The sequence below is a fragment of the Lytechinus variegatus genome, chromosome 11, assembly GCF_018143015.1.
Source record: "Lytechinus variegatus isolate NC3 chromosome 11, Lvar_3.0, whole genome shotgun sequence".
Taxonomy (NCBI): Eukaryota; Metazoa; Echinodermata; class Echinoidea; order Temnopleuroida; family Toxopneustidae; genus Lytechinus; species Lytechinus variegatus.
This window is the reverse complement of record NC_054750.1, coordinates 27984266-28007007: the sequence shown is the minus strand read 5'-3', so window position 1 is coordinate 28007007 and position 22742 is coordinate 27984266. Positions and strand designations below refer to the sequence as shown.

Sequence of the window (22742 nt, the reverse complement as noted above, 5' to 3'; positions counted from 1 at the left end):
TAAGTAGTAAAAATTGATTTGGAAACGCAACACAAAGTGCAAATGATATCTAAATTCTATTACTAATGCACTTAGTGTGTCACTTCAATTCATTTAGATTTGATTGTATGACTTATTTGATCGTTCATTTTCTTTCTTCAATTATTGTAATATCTTTTTGCTTCTCAGCACATTAAATAAACTCAACTTGAAAATAAAAGCTCTAGAAAAATAAAGCGAAATCGCACAAAGCTGTGGGTAAGTAGGGAAGGGGTATTAAACTCAAACGGGGATTAGCTATCTTACTTTGGTAAACAGAGAAAAGGGGGTATTTCCAAATGCCTGGTTCGGGGGTTTGGGGTGGTTCTTTTTTTTTCTTTGTTTTTGTTTTTATTACCTTCTTGGCATCATGGTCATTAGAATTAGGCGAGCCTGCTTCTTGGCTTCCTAGGACGTTAGTAGTTGTTCCATTGGGCGTAGCGGCCATCAGCTCGTCGGAGCCACGCTGTAGGAAGAGGATCAACAGGCAACCAACCAGAAGAAGGAGATGAAATAAGGAGACAAAAGAAAAAAGAGAAAAACACAACGCACCAGTGAGAAGAAGAGAAGTATTTTTTTTTAAAGAAGGACAGCTTAGAAAAAAAAAACTTAACAAACTATCTTCCACATGCAGCGGAAAACTTTGGTAAAAAAAAAGTCAAATCATGAGATAGAGAGGTATATAAATATCAAAATCATGCCCAAAATATAGATGATTTTTGTTTGTTTGCAAAAAAAATGGATAACGATACAAGTGCCCCCACTCATAAAAATATAAAAGCATCACGCATGTGATATATGTCAGTAAAATGCAACATACAGATAGTGTAAAAAAATAATTATGTAAGGAGTATTATAAGAGATGCAAAATCATTGATGTATGAATTATGTGAACATGGATGGATGGGTGGAGGATTGTTATTAAACAAATAAAAGAATGGCACACTTTCTCCCTACATGGAGCAATGGAATGATCAAGCAGTGCATTAGGCTAGTTAAGAAGTTGGAGTTTTGGACTATGCCAAGAGGGGGGGTGTTGAGGCATAAAAGTCGAGGGATGGACTGGGCACAAAAGTCAGGTATCACTACTGCCTGACTTTGAGGGGGGGCGCGGAGGGGGATACGACGCTGGTCGATTACCCAAGGCTTCCTGTAAATAAATAACTAGTCACTGTTAAACGTTTACATCAATATACAATATCAATGCATTAATATCTCTAGCCATTAGTATTAATCTAATTTTCACACATTTTTCATCGAAAACGCAAGCTTTTTTTTAAAGCTAAATCATACACACTTGGTTGTAAATACACACTCGCTGAACAACACACCAAACAATCTAATCTATTCAGCTAGACTATATTAGTTATGACCCCTAAAGGTCTTTTTCATAGGCCCAAACACAATCAAAATGGACAACATATTCTATTTATATAGAACACAAATCACTCCCCCTCCATCTGAGGCCACAGCCGTCCTGTACTATTGCAATCTAATTTGAGCATTCAACATGTCAAATCTACTCTTCCCCTGAACACGATACTAAAATGTTATCTCACACATGGCTTGTGTTTTAAAGGATTACTCATGCAGTAACATAACCAGTGTCATTTACTATTTGGAAAATAGATTCCATACACTTTCTTTATTCTTCTGTATTATATTTCTTGCTTTTGTACTTCACTATATTTTCTCTCTTTTTTTTTTTTGGGGGGGGCGTTATTTCATTTAAAACATTCATTTCTTCAATCTTGCTATTCTTCTGTATAACCCTCATATTTATTTATCAAAATATTAATTCATTAAATATGTCTCTGCAATCTCTTTCACACATGAATGTTTCATCATTTAGCCATGATCATGCATGACATTAAAACATCTCTTTATCTTTGGTTCATTTTCCAATCTATCAAATGCACCTAATCCTCTCCTATTTCTAAATTTCCACAACACTTTTCTCTACCACTCCCCTCTTTCATTCTCATTATCCCTCTCTCCCCACTCTCTCTCTCTTATATCTCTCATCCTCTCTCTCATTCTCTATCCTTCTTTCATTTGCCCAACACTGACTTAGCTCAATTTTCCTACCCCCCCCCCCCATTAATAATATTCTTGTATCTTAATATCTTCCTTTTCCCCTTGAACATTTTTCACTTTCTCTTTTTTCTTCCCCTCACCCCCTCTAGCTAACCGTCCCATTTCACCATCCCATAATATATATCAAAATAGATATAGAATGTATAATACACAAATATAGAGAGATGAATATCCAATGTATTAAACCCTATTGGCACCAAACAGCATGCTATCCTAATCTAAGCCTGATATGAACATAGCATCATTATGAGAGAGACGCACACACAAAAGGGCTGCACTTTATAAGCTACTGAAATCCTTGAATCCAATTGGCTCAAACCAAAGAAAATGGTTATTGAAATTTGTTTTTCTTCCCAGAATGCACCAAATACCTTTTTTCATCTCGCATGTTTGCAACTTGGAAAACAATTATTCCATTAACATAAAGTAAACAATTCAACTGAATGTGGCCGGGTTCAAACTGAGACTTGGCATCTTGGAAACCATATTACTAAAACGTTGATTGAACACAGCTTGGGTATGCACAACGTTATCTGTGTAAAACCTTCCTCCTCGCCCTCAACAAACATCATCATCTATGGGGTTTTAAGGCTCATCCCAACTTATGTACAATCAATCAATCATTGCTTCACTTTTAAATGCTCCCGGCAAATGACTAACACAGTCGCCACTCACGGTACACGCTAAAAACATGCGCTTCCACCACAGTACACGGAAAAAGGTCGCTCAAACACCAAGGGACCTTGCCTGTTTATCAGAGGAATGCATTTGCTGTTAATCTAAACTCTGGAGTTACTACATATCAACATCATCTTTAATGCTTTTTGCAATTTTTAGTGTATAGATGGGGTTTTTTGCCTTCATCACATCAGCACATCAAAATTTTCTCATTTCGAATATTAAATGCATAATTTTTTTTAACAAAACATTTTGACAATAGCAAAGTCACAATAAGAACCCCAGGCCCCCCCCCAAAAAAAAATAATAATATATATATACAAATAATGGAAAGATAACTTATTTAAGCCTAAAACAGCATTTTCATTAACAGTCCACTTTTATGTGGTGCTGAATGCACTGGATCTTCTGAATTATGCTTATTGCCCTGATTATTGGATCATGCCCGATGCATTTCAAAAAAAGAATTCCAAATATAAAAGTGGCATACATGTACTCCCCAAATATACCAGAACATTGATCAGGAACATGAGCACTGATGAACGAGTTTGTCCATGAACAATGAAAGCCAGCATGCCATTTTGATAATTAAATTTTCCTATCCCAATACAGTTTTTTTTCTCTCTCCTTGGTATGATATTCAAATGCCAGCAAATGGCACGTCATTGCAAGGCTGTTGTCTATGGTTTTGGATAATGTAGAGTCAATGATGTATGAAGGTAATCGTAATGGACAACCACTCGCCGCAAGGTCTATGTTGGGGGTTCTTCGGCAGGGGAAAACACCTAGATCAAATCAACTTTTTCTTGTAAATGTACAGACAGTGCACCTTTCCAACGATCACCGTTCTGTACTTACGAGTAAATGACGTAACAACGCACAAGGTCAGGAATGTAGCCTACTTTGCTTCAACTTTATCTCTTTCCAGTTTTCATAACCAGGCATTTATTCATCTTTCAATTTGAATTCAATATTGGGAGGAGAGACCTGCGGGCCACGGTGATTCAGTTCGCTTTTCACCTCCCAGGCGCAGGTGATGCCAAACAAATAATAATAAAATTGTAAACATTAGTACTCTATCAGGAACAATAACAATTGTCTCAACAAATTGATTAGGATATATCTACAAAATAAAGACAGGTTCCTCTGCCACTCCAAAACTCTGGACCAACACAGAATAGTTCACCAATTGCATAGGAGTTGTTCACATAGGTGTTGCATTCAACAAGTCCCTTTCACTGCACTTGAAAAGACCTAATCCCACTCATAGATATTTGTGTGGGGTCAGAATTTTCTTTGTTCTCTTCTAAACAGTTTAGGCTTACACATATTCCGCAAGGGTATTCTATAAGATGCCTCTAAGCAGGCTTAACATTCAATGTGATAATCCTGAGAGAAAAGGAGAAAGGGTTTTATAGTAGATGGATGGATGGATTGGAATTAAGGACTACAAATCCAATTTCAATAGTATACAATCTGATGGGGGGGTGTGGAATGAGAGCTGATGCTGATGGGGAAAATGTCTTTATTCAGCTAGCATATTGTCATATTAATTGACATTTCCTCTGCACAAATTTGTTCATTCAGCTATGTTATCCTTTATCTGTAGGACAATACAACTCTTATCCATCAATTAGATTGCAATATAACCCTGTGTACTTCATCCTTTATAGCACAGTAAAACCCTTTCCACGAAGACCAAGTTCTGACAGTCAGACACACATACCTGAACAAATAGAAAATGTTCAGTTTTTCACTATGTAAGGTATGAATTATGAATGTTAAAGATGCTTATGGCAGAACAGGTACAACTTACATAAATTTCTTGAGTATCAGGAAAAGACCGACAAAGTAAAATCTTTCAATCAATCTTGCTCTTTCTTTTTACTTTTCATATTTGCTCTGTTTTTGTTATGTTTTCTCTGTTTTTGTTATGTTTTGTGTTTTTTATGGGGGGGAGGGACACTGGTAGTCCTAACAAACTTGACATCATGCTTGCTCAGTTGTACTACAAGGTATGTGCATAAAAAATTATGGATATTTGTTTCATGTTTGATGGCAAATCCAATCAATTCTAAAACAATAGCATCGTTAATGGAGAAAAGCGATAATTACTGATTCAATCAGCAAAGGTTACACTGTTATCCACATACGTGTAGACAGTTACCCATGCGCCCCCATGTGTGGAGAAAAACCTGAAGATAAGACCCCTCGCCTCAAACATCAAAAAAGCATCTCAAACAGAAAACAGGGAGACAAACAGGGACTATCATCAGTGCTACACAAACATTATGTAAGAGAGTAAATCAGGTTCTTTTTCTAAGCAGAGCACTAAAGCCTTAAGATTTCAAGTCATCAAGGTCTCTTCTTGTATACCTTGGCATTACCTTGAGACAGACTCAATCAGAGAATGTTTTCCAACTCCTCCAAATAAAAGTTGGCCTCCCATTGGTCACAAGACTGGCTGGAGCACTGAACAAACCTTTCCCTGGATTCCATACAACTTTCAAAGGCCTCAAAGAATCTCTCAAGGACCACAAAGAATCTCTCAAAAACCACAGGGAACTTTCTAAGACCAACATGTGGTTGTTCAGCCATGTTTGCAATAGGGCTAAACACATAGTGGGCAGCATCTTTTCTAACATCATGAACATTAAAGGTCACCTCAAGCTGTCCTGTACCTAACAATTTGTCTGATATTTTGTTTGTGATTCTATTTTTAAAGAAGATTGAACAGATGCTTACAAGGATGTTGACACAAATTCCTAAATGCTTCATGAGGATTGATAAAGGAAAATATTTCTGTTTTTCAAATCAATACAATGTACACAGACTTGCTGAAGGCCACATCTTTACATGAATGCACAAGCATGAATGTGCCCACATGGGACTACACTAAACGTACTCGTTCCACAAAACTAAGCTCATAATCGTGAATCACTTCTACTAAAAGCATACTTTACCTAATTAGATATTTGCTTCGTGGTTACATGTTTTAAATAAAATTCATACACTGCCATTCCAAGCACACGCTTCAGTTGGATTGTGCAAGGTCTTAACTGCCCGATACGATAACCCTTTTGTCCACCTTTAACATGTGGACTCTGACCAGGGGAGAGTTATGACATGGAGTCGGAAAGAGCATCTCTTTTTAATGATGATCTCCATGGTAGGCGGCAGTAAGTTGCCATTAGATATAATGGGTTGACAAATATTGGGGGCTCAACCATCCAAGGCTGTGTAGCTTGGGCAGAAGAGATGGGGGCTGACATTACATGAAGCTCAGCGTGCTTTTTAAGCAAAGGTTGATTTTGTAATTTATAGAGCTGTCTTTACTTTACACATGATTGGGCGGAAAAAATGTCCTTTGGATAAGACAGTGGTCCTCATCCTGTTTATCATAATTATAAGCTCTTTTATTATTTCGATCTAATGATTTACTGTCAATTTGTGTGTGTGCACTTTGTATATTGCAATTGCATGCAGGTTGGGGGATGAATTTTCTGAATGAGGGTTATTTTTTTCTCCTGATAATTTTTTTTGTAAATTACAGGCAGGGGAGGGGGTTTGTTTCACAAATAATCATTTGCACAAATTATTTTTTTCTTAAATTCGATTTCTCACTGAGATAGTGTGATAATGTGATCATTCGAAAACTTTTGTGTATCCATGAATTTATGTAAGAAAATGCAGCCAACAATAACGTTGCTTCCCTTTCTTTCCGAGCACAATCGATGTATAGGGGATGTCATTAATCTAATAATCCTGGACAATAAAAAGGTAGGTATATTCGAGAGTGACATATGCAATAGACCAGAAAAGATTGGATGGGGGGTTGATAACAGTGAAAGAGATTGTCCAATTGAAACCCAGTGATACAGTTAATGATGTAAGATGATTTGCATGGCTCAACATGTTGCCAATATGGTGGACGAAGGAAGCAGGGACCACAGAACCAGGGAAGGCTTCAGCCCCCCCCCCCCCATCCTACACTCTTTTGCCAAAACCATGTACAAAAACAAAAATAACCATCTGAGTGTAAGCACCCCCCCCCCCACCCACCACTAACTTTCCAAACCATTTCCGGGTGGCCCCTGGGAATGGACAAGAAAAGGGGTGTGGAGAGGAGAGGGGTAGGGTGGGAGGGAAGTGGAGATATCGAGCGTTGTGGCCCAGTGGATTAGTCTTCTGACTTTGAAACAGAGGGTCGAGGGTTCAAATCCCAGCCATGGCGTAATTTCCTCTAGCAAGAAATGTATCCACATTGTTGCTGCGCTCAACCCAGGTGAGGTGAATGGGTACCCGGTAGGAAGAAATTCCATGAATGCTTGAGCGCCTAGGCAGCCCAGCTCAAGCCGGGGTAATAATAGTACCAAGTGACTGAAGTGACTTCCTTGGATATTATTTGGGTAAAATAGGCAGAATAGCAGATAACTGAACAGGTGACAAGACAGCAATAACAGGAGACACAGAAAGATACAGAGAAACAGACTTATAGAGAGAGAAAGATACAGAGAAAGGGTGGTTGTAGACTGCGCAGCCAATCAGTCGTACAGGAGATATATGAGAATGAAAGAGTAGGATAGATGAAAATAAGACCAAGGAAGCAATCAATTGAAGGTTAATTGAAGGTAGAATTCAAGGCCCCTCTAAATATTAGATCATTAACTAGGGGCAAAATATTGATAAAATATTGGGACGATACATTTTCTTTATAAAATATTGTCCTTCACATGAGATATCTCTCTTTTGTTTTGTTTTTTTCGCTGAATATGTTGAATTTATTTGGAAAACCAAACAAAAGAAATAAAACAGGGCACACGCACAGGAACCTTCTTTCTTTTGTTTTTTATCTCGATCAGAGCAGACGGCAGTCCTGCCAATATAGACGGGAAATACACATTTGCAGAGAAGAGAAAAGAGTTCCGGAAAAACAATGATGATATATTTTATGATGGAGAGAGCTGGTGAAAGCTGTAGCGATACAGTTTATGATATATCAATATTGCATTGTCATTACAAGCATTGTCATTCATGCAAGCATTGTTTGCCCGTTATAGGGCAGGGGCTATTTGCACAGGCTTTCACGGTGTAGACTTGGAAAGTCAAATTAAAAGGGGCTTATTATTCCTTCCATCATCATGGTTTCACTCTATTCAAACGAAGCCAGGTCTTAATAGCTGGATGGAGTTTAATTTAAACTATCAGCTCATCAGGGCATCACTAGGTCCCCACGATGTGTGCGTGTGCGTGTGTGCACAGTTTAGAAAAGTCAATTCTCGACGAAGCAAGCAAACAAGAGAAAAGCACTTATGAATTTTTAAGCACTGCATCCATTTTGTAATTAGGCTTTGCACTCGCCCCCCCCCCCCTCCCCATCATCCATCTTCATCTCTCCCTCTCTCTTCCCCTCTCACTCTCCCATCAGTTGTAATTAGCTTCAAGTTTTGTTTGTGAGGGCTATCAGTACAGCAGAGCAATTCATTTATAATTGATACCAATTTGAATACGAATATATTGATCTCCTAACTCCAGCTGCAGTACGCCTTAATTGGAAGCCAGAATTTAACGCTGGACTGCTTTCTGCAAGGCACCACTTTCATTTTTTTTTCATGAGACATTCATTCTCATTGCTATTTTCTTTTTAATGAATACATATTTTTTGCCCTTTTACAATTTCCCTGAATAGTCAACAGAGACTATTGTTAATAAGAAATATAGCAGCATGTCTGAGCTTGGTGCACGTATGAATATACTCAGCAGGTGTTTTACCCCTATATGCTTTTGTCCTTTAGTATTATCATATCATCTTGACACTACTCATGGACTTCAAAATCATATATAGGTAATGCATAATGCCAGTATTACAGCATTCATTACAATATTCTTACAATTTCAATTACTTTTTTTTAACATACTTGTATTCAAAAGCATTATATTTACGATTGTGATTGGTTCTCATGTATAGTAATGACCATCTAAATCAATTTTAAACCAATTAGTTTTGAATTTTGGCAGCTCCCTACTCACAAAATTAATAACTAAACCACAAGTCAACATTTCAATTCATACCAACCAAACACAACTTTCCCATCTCTGTATGCTATAAAATCCTTGTTCACAATGCCGTAACTGAAGGTCCCCTCCTCCCCGAATGAAAACCATCAATATACTACCTAAATTACATGTACTTTGCAATATATTCAATCATACAGGTACTACTCACCAACTAACTTATCTTTTATTCACTGACGGTATGTATGTATGTATGTAGGGATTACCTTGTCTCACAAAGAGTTGGGATTGATCCTATTAATCTCAACTAAGGAAAGCCACTTATGTCATAATTCTTTGTGTTTATGTGCAATGTACTTGTTATATAAAAACACAGTATGATTTTTCAAAGCGATCCACAAACAAGTATGATGATTTTACTTCCAACATGGGATTTGGGGATATTCTAGGGGAAATAGCCCTTCTGGGGGTGGTGGTATCTACCAGGGGGCCGTTTCATAAAGCTGTTCGTAAGATAAGAGCGACTTTAGGAACGACTGGTGAACCTTTCTTACGCGCTTAACCATCGCCAATGTATATACCATTCACCACAAGAAAGCATCACCAATCGTTCTTAAAGTCACTCTTAACTTACGAACAGCTTTATGAAACACCCACCAGATATGGCAAAGGAGATCCTTATTCTCCCAAGTGTGTTGTATGATGGGTTGTAAAACAAACCTCAATTATACTATAGATATAATGAGAAATGGGAATAGGTTATTAATAAACCAAATAAGATATATTGCTATCTATTTTTATAATTAGAGTGCTTTTCTGGGCAAGTTTGATTAAATGATTTATTGACTCCTCAATTCTGTGATCCCTTGGGACATTAAGTACTAAGAAAACCCTGTTTAGGTATAAAAAGCAACAGGTTTATAGAATGCTAATTAAATCATGATCAAGTGTCTCCCAACATATAAGAGTTTTTCATCATGAGAGATAAAAAAAATTGCATGAATATGAAATATCAAGAGCCTTTGCTGTGTGGTCCCTCTTTCATATTCAAAACTATGTCATTCATATAGAGTGAAGATGAAAATAAATATAATAAAATTTTGCCACTAATAAAAATAAAGTTATCTGAAAGTATATTGGCAAATTAGGCTTTGAATATATAGATATTACATAGAATACATAAAGAACATATTAGAATATATAAATGTATGAATATACAATTTTCAACATGCTAATTTTATGAATTGAGGAAGAGAGAGAGAAGCTTAATACATGAAGCTATATGAAGCATGCCATGAAAGTACATTTAGATTATTGCATCACGTCATGGTGCCTTGCAAAACAAAAGTTTAGAGGTGTGTCAGCTGATTTAATTGTCATTAACGAATCCCATACATGACCTTACAGAGGCTACAAAATTAATACATGACACAAGATTATTGAAAAAGCCAATTTTCTCCCCGATTACAGATGCCTGAACAATCCTTTACAGAATAAGAGCATGGCAAGAGAGAAGAGACATTTACACATGCTGTATTTTAATACCAATCCATACAATGTATGGATGGCTGATTATTTTCAAAGGAGTCTCGCCACACGAGCCATTCATACTACATGTATTGTACTCAAAACACCACAACGACTTGGGTAAAGCATGCATGTTGAATGGACGCAACAGTACGAGAGCGTGAGAGAGAGAGTAGTATAAAGTGGTTTTTTAGATGCTTACCAGGGTGCGTTTCCGAGATGTATAACCGGCGAAGGGAAGGGTAATGTGATGAGGGTTGGGGATGACGGGTACGGAGATGGGCACGGTGACGGGTACGGTTCCTGTATGTCCTAGAGTCAGAGGGTGGGGGATCATAGACATAGGAGTTGCGCCTTGCAATGCTGCGGCACTCGCAAAGTCCATGATGGTGTCTAGTGAAGAGGGAAGGTGCTCACAGTCTTATGTGACCCAAGCCGGAGAGAGCATGCACGGGGGTGAGACAGCCCTCGAGGAGAATAATAGGCCAGCGCAGTGACGAAGGCACAGGTAGACAATGGAGCCAAACCCTTCAAGGCCACCTCGCTCTAATCTGTCTCCTTCTAAACACCTGCAGGTTTCTATAGAGTAGGACACTGAATGGTGCTTGCCAGTCACAAGTCCCTTGCGTCAATGTGCCTCTGTGTACACATACACGAGGGGGGGGTGTATCAATTGATTCACTTTCTCTGTCTCTGTCTCTCTTCAGGCATGTGTACACATGAATCTGTGTGCTCGCATTCGGGGACGATCGTTTAACCAACGACTGATAGGTCAGATCTCAAACCACACGGGCGCAAATCACCGATCCTACCTCTGCCAACGCTTGACAACCAGCCACATCAAATCACTCTCCCCCGTAACTTCACTCTCGACCTGAGCTCCAAATTAATAAGCCAGTCATCTCCCTCCTCAATAGAGTCTGCTAAATGACACTCCACGCCGGCCGGAGAGCAGTTTTTAAAGTGTCGGACGGCCGCAAACAATTAGATCAAATCCCAGAGCGACGAGCAGCACCTGATACTTCTTGTTTATGTGTGTTGCAACCGATTTTCGGGACACTCGGGGAAGGAATTTAGCTTCTGGAGAGCCTGGCTGGGGTAACCCTGTCTGCTAGATCATATATAAAGGCGAGCGGCAGAGTGGAACATGCTCGTCAGCCGGAACCAAACCAAGGCTTTGCCACTGCTCCTCCGCTGCACTGCTGAGCTCTCTCTCTCCGCCTGGGTTCACTAGCACAGCACACCACCTGCTAGCATGAGCACCATATTTTACATGCATACATACACATTTCTCCTTCTTTCTCTTTCTCCCACTCTTTCTCTTTTCCTCCCAATGCAAGCAAACCCTTATTTCTCTGACAATGGACCGCTTTTGTTTGGTCAGAAACCTGTGCTCAGAAATGGTTTGCAACTATACAAACATATTCCTATTCTCTCTATTCCAGTCTATTCTAGTCTTTCTCTTTGCACTGCAGGAAAAACCCCTTTGTGGCTGGATAATACTCGCCCTGTCTGTTTAGCAAAAAGATTTCCAAAGGAGGGTTTTCACAGACTAACCCACTAGCAATGTTCATTTCATTATGGGACAAACACAATACTACTAATAATAACCACACCAGGATCCCCATTACATAAAGCTTGGTGATTGATCATGGAGCTATTCTATATCATTGATCATACACAATGATCTATGCAATCAATCGTAGAAATCTGCCCCATAATCAATTCCCAAGTTTTGTGATGCAGAGCCCCGTACACCTTTCATTATCATTTCATTCATTCATTCTCAAATTTATATGTATATATCCATACTACTAATCATCAAGACCAGAAACCAAGACCCCAGTGAAGTTTAAGAATAATATGCAACCTGCAGATGTATGCAAATATTATATGAAAATATTGACTCTTGAAAAGACACTTGGGATTCAATTATGACTTGGAAGAGAAATTCTAAACCGAAACTCTTTACTAAATTTTGATAGAACATATATTGTACTCTTGTAATGATGCCTTGTATATCAGGGTTTCTAATGTTCCTTGTGGAAACACAGGTATTATTGTTGAATAATATTTTGATAAAATTTTGAAGTTTTCATCCAAACTTAATTGATCTAAGAAAAAAAATCCCATTAAAACCCCTTTTAATCTATCACAGTTTCTTCTCTCAAATGAACTTTACAAACACACAAAACATTATTTCCTTTGCTATTTTCACACATTATATGCCTTCTGTAACAAACAACGATAGCCCATACATTTATGCAAATTTTATTCATGAATTGAAGTATTCTTTATTTTTGAAAGTAGCTTTTCCAACTCAAGCAGAACAAAATATCACACTTACATTTACATAATTCAAATTGATGAAATGAAAACGATGTAATAAACTACAGAATTATGCTGGGTCGTATTCATACAGTCATAGCATGGCCAGTGGGTAGGCTATACAGTGTGTCCCAGAAAAAAACGAAATTGGGATTCCCACATCTTTTCTCCTTCCAAGGCACATTACATATATGTCAGTTACATCATCATGCAATTCAATTAATCCTCTACATTTTGATACCTAATATGTGACAAACACTTCATGTATTAATGAGCAAGAGAAATTTGAAATTTTAATGTCAAAGTCAGGTTGCGCAGAAAAATTGGACAAGATTGGTTCCTGATACGACACTGTGCGTATTCGACGAATGGCTCATTAGCATTCCTTTTGTATTCTTTGATAAGTTTCTCCCACTGATCCCTGAAACGAGAGTGGATTCAGATTAACATGAATTTCTGCGCAAATTTTAATATTTATTGTTTGTAATCTGCCATGCATGAATGGCTTGATAAGCTATTGGTCTCAAATTAAAGATGAGATTCCACTCTTACCATAGCTATCAAATTCATAGTAAAAACATGTTTAATTATTGTGAAATCTATCTCTAAAAACAAGTTTCTTTTAAGAAAGAAGCATAGGTCTTGAAAATAAATTTTTAGTTCTGGATGCACGATTGAAATGTGTCGGAAAGCGTTGTGTTCGTGAAAGGTTTATGAGGCATAGATGCTTGTTGGCAGGAACTTTAATATACCAAAATGGCAACAAACAAGTGGAATGCCTCTGGCCGTCTCACCTGCATCACGCGGTTTAATATAGCAGCAGTGCTGACTTTGAATACTACTCTAACTCACACAAGATGTTCAGTGATACATGGTTACTCTTATGTCCACTTTTTATGAACTAGACCAATAAACTTACAGAGATATGATGGTTATTCAACAAAAAACCCCAACATGGCCAAAGTTCATTGACCTTACATGACCTTTGACCTTGATCATGTGACCTGAAACTCGAACAGGATGTTCAGTGATACTTGATTACTCTTATGTACAAGTTTCATGAATCAGATCCATTAACTTTCAAAGTTATGATGGTAATTCAACAGATACACCCAATTCGGCCAAAGTTCATTGACCTTTGACCTTGGTCATGTGAACTGAAACGCGCACAGGATGTTCAGTGATACTTGATTACTCTAATGTCCAAGTTTAATGAACTAGACCAATAAACTTTCAAAGTTATGATGGTAATTCAACAGATACCCCCGATTCGGCAAAAGTTCATTGACCCTAAATGACCTTTGACCTTTATCATGAGACCTGAAACTTGCACAAAATTTTCAGTGATGCTTGATTACTATTGTGTCCAAGTTTCATGAATCAGATCCATAAACTTTCAAAGATATGATGGGAATTCAACAGATATCCCCAATTCGGCCAAAGTTCATTGACCCTAAATGACCTTTGACCTTGGTCATGTGACGTGAAACTCATGTAGGATGTTCAGTGATACTTGATTAACCTAATGTCCAAGTTTCATGAACTAGGTCCATATATTTTCTAAGTTATGATGACATTTCAAAAACTTAACCTCAGGTTAAGATTTCGATGTTGATTCCTCCAACATGGTCTAAGTTCATTGACCCTAAATGACCTTTGACCTTGGTCATGTGACATGAAACTCTAATAGGATGTTCAGTAATACTTGATTAACCTTATGGCCAAGTTTTATTAACTAGGTCCATATACTTTCTAAGTTATGACGTCATTTCAAAAACTTAACCTCAGGTTAAGATTTGATGTTGACGCCGCCGCCGCCGCCGCCGCCGTCGCCGTCGGAAAAGCGGCGCCTATAGTCTCACTTTGCTTCGCAGGTGAGACAAAAATGACTCGATTCATTCACGTATAGGCCATAAGTGCTGTATACAAGCACATTTAGGAATGCATAAAAATAGTCTGCCAGACCATTTTAGCATTTTCAGCATTTGAAGAGAAATCTTATGTAGTAAATTTTTGTTCAATGAAACTCTTCTTAATATCATGGAGAAAATTTGATAATTCACATTATTATTTCCATCTTTCCCAAAACCTCTCTCTCTCTTATTACATTCCTCCAGTGTAAGATCAAATCTTTAGACCCAGACTCAAATATTGAAACTCTGCTACCTGCCAAACAGCCAAACACCCCAACCCTTATTTTCTTATGCAAATGACGCACTCTTGGTATTTTCAAAGAAAATATTTGCTGTTGGTTTCATTTTTGCATCACAAGGGGTGAGGGTTTTCGTTCCATTATTATCAAGCGATCGCCTAGTTTCGTCTTTACTCTTCGGATCCTCTCAATGCTGTAATTCTCCACAGGGCAAATTGGGCTTACCCTTGAGGTGATTTGCATAAAGCTATCCCCTGCGGGTAAGCACTGGACCCTTTTAAAAGTGCAATATATGCGTCTAATTAAGCGTAGTATGACACAAAATCATACGTGAGAAAAATTGAAAAGTGGAAAATCAAACCTCTCTGTATACTATACTAACAGTATTTGCACTGCACAATAAAAGGTAAATGTAGTTCCCATGGGAAAAATGTTCATAACAAGTTTTGTATGGATGATATGATTTTAAGTATGACCATTTAAAAAATATCTTCATTCTGAAAACATCACAGGGTGAACAATTCAGGAAAGGGTGGAGAGGGGCTGAGGAGCGAAAGCATTTTCCACCCTTTTAAAAAAAAATGCTAGTTTACTGGAAACTAGTTTAACATGTAATGAGAACGGTCGAAGCAGGATTGGAAGCAATCTTCCAAGCAGGTTCAGAAAACCACCTTGCGATGTAGTTTTGAAGATCCCTTTTGCCTTGTTAAAACTACTTTTCGCGCGAGGACACAACCGTTCTTCGAACATTTCGAGCATGCTGCTCCACACACTGTATGTGGTATGCCTACGCTGTGGCTTCAAATTTCGCGCGAAACACGTCACCCAACTGAGGGTGTTCCCATAGCAACAAGACCAATTTACGTGAAGTGGTTTTGAAAACCACTTTCGGGTGATCAAATGGGAACGCTAGCAAAGCAATCTTCCAAACTGGTTTCCTGAACCGGTAAACTACTTTTAGAAAGATAATGCGAATGGCGTCTAGCAAAGCAATATTCCAAACTGGTTTCCTGAACCGGTAAACTACTTTTAAAAAGTATAATGAGAATGGCGTCTAACTCTTCATCACTTTTAAATAAGGGTTTGTTTACTCATTAAAACTCTTATTTCTTGAATGCTATCTTGGTCTAAATACATGGAATCATGGAGAACTATGAACACTTGCATTTCTTTCTCCTTCGTTACAACATCCTAATAATTCTCAAGCAAACTCTAGGTTATCTCTTCTTGAAAGAAGATGGTTTTCACATTAACCTTACAATGTGGACAAGGACACGGTCATGACTAAAAGTGATGACCTATATTCTTGTGACCTCATGTTCAGTGTCACTGCACGGGGTAGGATCATCAACCATAAGCCCTGAAACACCTATCTACAGTAGGAACACATAGGTGGTTTCAAACCGCCTCGATCACAAGAATCCCCATTAAATTACGAGAACTTTTTAAGGCTAAAAAATACCCGTTAATTATTCCTGCATTCACACCGCCCCAAAACACTTCCTTTGAGATATGTTCCCGAAGTTACGAGCATGTGCAGTATGGTCTCATATAAGCAGGCAAGGCACGAGATTCAAAATCACTAGCCCAGCAGCCACCCACGCCGCCGTGCCAAACGACACGCTGGGCTAAAAGTTCCCGTAATTTGTTTTCACATTGCCAAAATACCTGCCACCTTGGAAAAATCCCCGCGAAAGTTCTCGTAATTTCGCCAAGTACCTACTATTTAGCGGGTATTTTCTTTCGGGAAATTACGCGTAGTTTGCTTTCACATTACCAAAATACCTGGTATTTTCTGGTCAGGGTAAATTTCCCGATCAGAGAATTCCTGGAACTGACGAACTTCGAGGCGGTCTGAAACCACCTCCTGACTCAATTTCATGCAATAATCCAACCACTGGACTCCATGGGGTCTGGATAGGCGGGGCCCAGACCACAGGGTTTCCTAATACAGTATTGTATATTGACCAATTAATAAAAGTTCTAGTCAATTACATGTGATGATGATCTACCTAGAGTACAGAAGATGTGGCCATGCTGAAGAAAAGAACTCCTTATAGGCCAGTGCAAGATTTTTTTAATGAAACATTCTGAACCCCCCCCCAAAAAAAAAAAAAAAAAAACACTTTTTACCTGCAAAATATTTCACTATGAATTTCTGATTAAAGAAACCATGGTTTCTAGCAAGCTTAGAACAAGTTATAACTTTCATATTCCAAAATTCCATCAATTTTCCACACAATGGATGTATTGTTTATATTTATGCCAGCAACCATTGAATGTAACGGGAAATTCTGAAAAATCGCAAGTAATTCATATGTTGCTTGAACATTAATTAACCCCTTTTCATTAATTTGATTTATATAAATGTTGTTAACTTATTACCTTTATTTCTGCACTCATTTAGGACTCCCATCAATGAACATTCTTCACCAAAGGAGCTTAAACCCACATTTTGGAAGAAATCATCATTGAAAGAATTTTAAATTCAAAATTCAAGGAACAATCTAAGCAGATAAACTGTATCAAGGTTCTAATCAATATCATAATTATTATTATTTTCATTCTAATCGAGTGAAAACATACTGATCTAAAGCCTATATGCAGTTTATATACCAAAAATGACAGTAAACCTCTCTTACTCCCTGTGTAATTAAAAATGAAAACTGATTTTGAAGATATCGATTCGCAATATTGATCAGAATTTGTTATCAAATATCTTATCTGCATTATATCTATATAGATCAATGCATTGTGGAGTCCTGACATGTTTACCACTGTACTATAGCTCAATGGTCGGGTTCAAAAAATAAATGACATTTAAACACAATTCCACATCTGTTTGCTCTCAATTTGAATCCAGCATTACAAGTACACTAAAGGGGAGATAGAGATCGCACTGTAGAACTCCTTTGAATCTTATTGATTTTGACAAGTTTTCCCAGTTTTAATTTGCTCTAGTCTACTTCACACGAGAGTGCCCGTGACGTGTGAAGCGCAAGAATCCTATCGTTTGCGCTTCTCACCCCCTAAACTGGAGCAAAGGGTGTTTTTCGGGAGTGAGGCATCGAGATGAGAAAGTCAAAATGAAGTGATTGTGGGATGATTGGAAGCTATTGAAATTATACACCCGGGCCAGGTGGATATGGGGAATATAACACCTAAATGTCCAACGACTACGTCCCTTGTCGATTTTTCGTTCAGTCTGCGACTATGATGTAATGAGCTGTCAGAAAGTAACCTTGCCATAATCTCTTTCTTATCTCAATATTGTTTTATGATCAATGCCTGCATGGAGCGACACGCTGTAATTTAATTCCACAAATCAAAATCCTTAACTAGGTCATTTTCAACCAAGCAGCATATTTATTGGAAATAAAGTTCAAATGATGAATAATACTTGAGAAGAATAATTTCCACAAAAATCTGCAAACTCTCACAATATCATTCTGTTGTTTATATCTCAGTTTATGTGATGTTCACTGCTGTAGATTCAAGCAGCAAAATGTTCATTGGTTAAGGGTGGGGGTGACTTATGTATTGAGACATCGCCCCCCCCCCCCCCCACCTCCTTTTAATGACATGGGGTCAAGTAAAATAGCTCTAGCATAAATCTACTATTCTCAGAAAACTCACAAGACACACCCAAAATCAACCTCACCTCTACCCCCTTCCTCCACAGCTACCCCCTTTCCCACCCCCCCCCCCTTCACTTCTCCCTCACTTCATTAACTCCATTCCAAATTGCACTCATCTGCATTGCCCCACAACACAATGGTCCATATCTCACTTTCATATCAGGGGTAATAAAATATTTACACCACCGTGATGCTTTTCTCTCTCTTTTTTCTTTTTTGTCTCAGCATCCTCATCTATACCGGAGCAGTACATCTCCGTGCAACAGTGGAGGAAAGGCCAATGAAAAAAGTACAGTCCACCCCTGGCATGAAGGAAAAAAAAAATATGCACACAGCATAGGTAGATGGATGAATTCAGCATCCATACCAATGAGATATATTGTTTTGTGGTATACACATATATATGATGCATTTCTCATTCTCTCTCCGCTCCGCAACTGATCCCGTGACTAATAGGGATGCAGCGTTGCCACGGCAACCACAATTCAATCACATTTGGGGTGGCATATTCGGGAGCGGGACCTCGGAACAATATCAGAATGGTAATAAAATAAGAAATTTCAATTTCATATAAGCACCCATGACAATAGCAAGGATTGCAATCAATGTATTATTATTCATCGGCTGGAAATGCATGTAGAAAGGGTTGTAATGCTGCCAATGACAACATGGGCGTTCAACGTCCCTGATCAATCACTTTTTTTGTAAACGGCTAACGGCAGCTTAGGATAGATGTACTAGTTAATAATATTACCCTCAGGTTATATTTGGGTGGCAGTATACAGTTTAAAGCATTTTGCTTAATCTCAATATTCTAGTGTGTTCAGAAGGGCTTTACCACCAGTGTAAAACACAAATATCCTCCATTGAAATAGGAAGAGTGGAAAATTATTGCCCAGGAAAGTCCAAGTTATCAGAGAGCTTTCCAAAAATTGTTACAATATTAAAGATAAATATCATCATATTTTGGCCAAACATATTTAGTGTAGTCCCATACAGGCATTTCTGTGCACAGTGCAATTGACTCACAACAAAATACGAGCTTATAAATATCTTATTAGTGATTCCAAAATCTTAAAGAATACTACGGTTCTATGGTGAATTAAGTATCATATCATTCATTTCCCAATGAATTTGAGACAATTCCTTCCACATTGCAATCTCTTGGACAGAAGTTATCTTAATCCTTCAAAATACTAGTACAAGGGTTCAGTATGACAGGCGAAGGGGAGGGGGGATAAATACTGTACTGTACTATCATAGACCTACTAGCATGGTACTATTAAGTTAAATGGATGAGCAACAAATAGAAATCTCACATTCTCTTAAGAATTAAAAGCACAATCTCATACTTGGATGAGATATGGACAATAATGCTGATAATGGAGAATGAAAATCTTAGCAAAGGCAAACTACATTTTTAATTATTATCTTTATAATAATTCATATTACTTTATATTCCCCATTAAAAAAAACCATTGCATAGATGCATCAAATGATTTCCAGCACTGATACCCTCATTGTCATATTGAACCGCTTAATGAAATCTTGAAGAGATTAACAAGTCCACAATGAATCTAGGGTCTGCTGCCAAGACTACAACCCTCCTTGAAAGTTCCCGCCAAAATGAGGATGCTCCACCCCCTAGTGAAGCCCTTCACCCAAAGAATACACAATAAAAGAACAAACAATGTGATCTCCCCTTTCCCCTTCTTCAGTCTCTCACCTCACCTCACATGCAAAAAAAACATCCAATATGATATTCACACTTTCTCTTCAGTCTAGTCTGAGAGCCAGACCCCCATGACCACCTGAGCAAATTACGATAAATTTCAACAATGAACTGAAATAATGAACAAATCTTCAGAATGACACAACTATCATGAAAACGGCTTGAATAGAATGACTTACATCGAACATGGTGCTGTTGCGCAAGACGACGATGACGTCCTGGAACGATTTCACAGACCAGCAGTTTCAAGACCTGGGGAGAATTTGCTCGCCAAGAGAGGACAACTGTCTGTGTAAGTAGCGCTAGGCTATTCATCACGACATGTAAATGTTGCAAGGGACTTTCCAGCAAACAGATCAATAGGGGAGACAATGAAATTCAGGCCGGGAGTCCTACTGTCCCTTTTATTCATCAGCTTTTTCAATCCTTTCACTATCACTTTGCTATTCTTTTCTTTTTCTGTCAGACATGCTGTCTTGACTATTGCTCATCCCTTGTCTACGTTGGTCAGAGGCTGCATTTAAACTTTAAAAGCCAGGCACTTCCCACTTCTTTCCTATCTAGGAGTGATATATTCACTTTCCTCTCATGTATACAATAACATTAATTTCAATAGAAAGTTGAGAATAAGCAATGAAATCGGCATCAAAATGGAAAAAATAAAGATAATCACCTAAATATTATATTCACTTACTCCTAAAATATATTAAATTACTCCTAAATATTATACTCACTCCCTAAACCCTTCAGATTATTTAATACTGTTATACTTTCACCTTCAAACTGAACTTAGGAATTGAGCCTGTTTTTTGGGGGGGGGGCACTTCACTTATCAATAAAAAAATGAGAATGTAAAACTTTATTTCAAGAATAAGAAGCTATATATATCTCATTAAAACTCATTAAAACTCAAGTACACTTGAGAAACTATCACTTGAAGGAGATTATGATTGAAACCAAAAAAAATATTGAAATTGATTGTCCATTATAAAGTCCATTGGGGTTTCTGTATGAAGCATACAGAATGTGAGAAATCCTAATATACAGGGCTCCTAGCTTTTCAAGAAAACATTTCCCTGATGAAGTTTAAAAATTCTGATAATTATTTAAACCCATTCCCAGTTTCGCATGTTGCTGCCTGCAGTGAATTATATGTATTTTCAGTATAAAAACAGCAATAACCAGTCATTCAATGGATGTTGTTTGGATATGGAACAAAATGTAACAGAGTATTTTGAGGTATTTCTTTATCAATTTTCCTGATTTTTCCCTGACTGGGAAAAAGTAAAATAATTTCCCCTGACTTCCCTGATGGGCAGGGAACCCTGATATATTGGTCTATCTATAAAACTGAGTCAATGTCCTAGATTCTCAACAGTCCAGTGAACAAGCTCTTATTTTATAAAACCAAGACGGTATTATACAGGGGATCCGGTACATCTACATCATTGATAATCAATGCCCAATCTTTTGACGACTTTCAAAGGCAGTCTGGAGGATTATTAATGCCTTTGAATGAAAGCCCCTCATCATATTATATTGCAAAGGTGCAAACCGCAGTCTGGCCATCCAGCAGTGATAGTTGTAGCAATGATCTTCAATTGCTACAGTCTGAGATTGGAGACCTGTTTTGACATAACGTGAAGGGAGATGGGTTGGTAAATCTCTCCTTGGTTTTAAGTCTTACATTGCTATCTACCTGTTAGGTTCGATCAAACTAAGGGTGTGTTTATGCTTCCATTGCGAGGACAGAATCAGCGATTCCAAACGTCGATCGTAAACGTGGTCCTGGGAGTGCTGTTTATGCTTAACTTTTCAGAGCAAATCATGATCTCCAGCTGGATTCGCATCGTAAAGCGAGATAAAATTGGGCACGCCTTTTTTCGAAAGTTTTTTTTTCCGATTGTAATTACGTAGAGATAACATGGAGCAATACAACTCTATTTGCCCGTGGATTTTCCTCTCACCAGAAGCATGTACCAAATGACGTCATTTAAACATGTCTACGATCGTGGTTCTGTTTATACTTCCCCAGAAAGCCTGATTCTGGTCAAACAATGTTTACAAACGCACCTTTTTGTGAGTTTACGATCAGCGTTTTGAAACAGCGTTTAAATGAAAGTAAGCATGGACGCAACCATCTTTTGGACTAATCACGTTTTGAAACGCTGATTCTGGCCTGAAAAGTGGAAGCATAAACACGGCCAATGTCAACTGAAATCTAATCCAGCTTTCTATACAAGTAGTTCCAGTATTAAAGTGCAACTGAGCCTATTTTCAATTTCTACAGACATTTAAATCAACAAGTGGAACTTGACATAATTCTAGCTAAAGATCCTTAATGCTGTGTCATTATAAATGTATATTTCACTAAACAAGTTCCATTCAGGTTAATTATTCTGCGAATTCAGACCATAAACCAGAGATTTGCTCCAGCAAACTATCCTGCTCCCTAATCCATGAGATTTTATCATGTTTTCAATAATAAATGCTGAAATTCTGAAATCAATTGGAGTGACGAGTCCTAGGCCTCGATAAAAAGAAAGTAAATTTACTG

General features: G+C 38.0%; 1 long non-coding RNA gene across 1 annotated transcript; it reads right to left on the bottom strand.

Moving 5' to 3' along the window:
• Positions 1-375: 375 nt before the first annotated feature.
• LOC121423866 lies at positions 376-21311 on the bottom strand. Its single transcript, XR_005971321.1, has 2 exons — positions 20365-21311; positions 376-484 (listed from the first exon to the last, which is right to left on the bottom strand). It is a non-coding gene; the product is annotated as an uncharacterized LOC121423866 (long non-coding RNA).
• Between the last annotated feature and the right edge of the window lie 1431 nt (positions 21312-22742).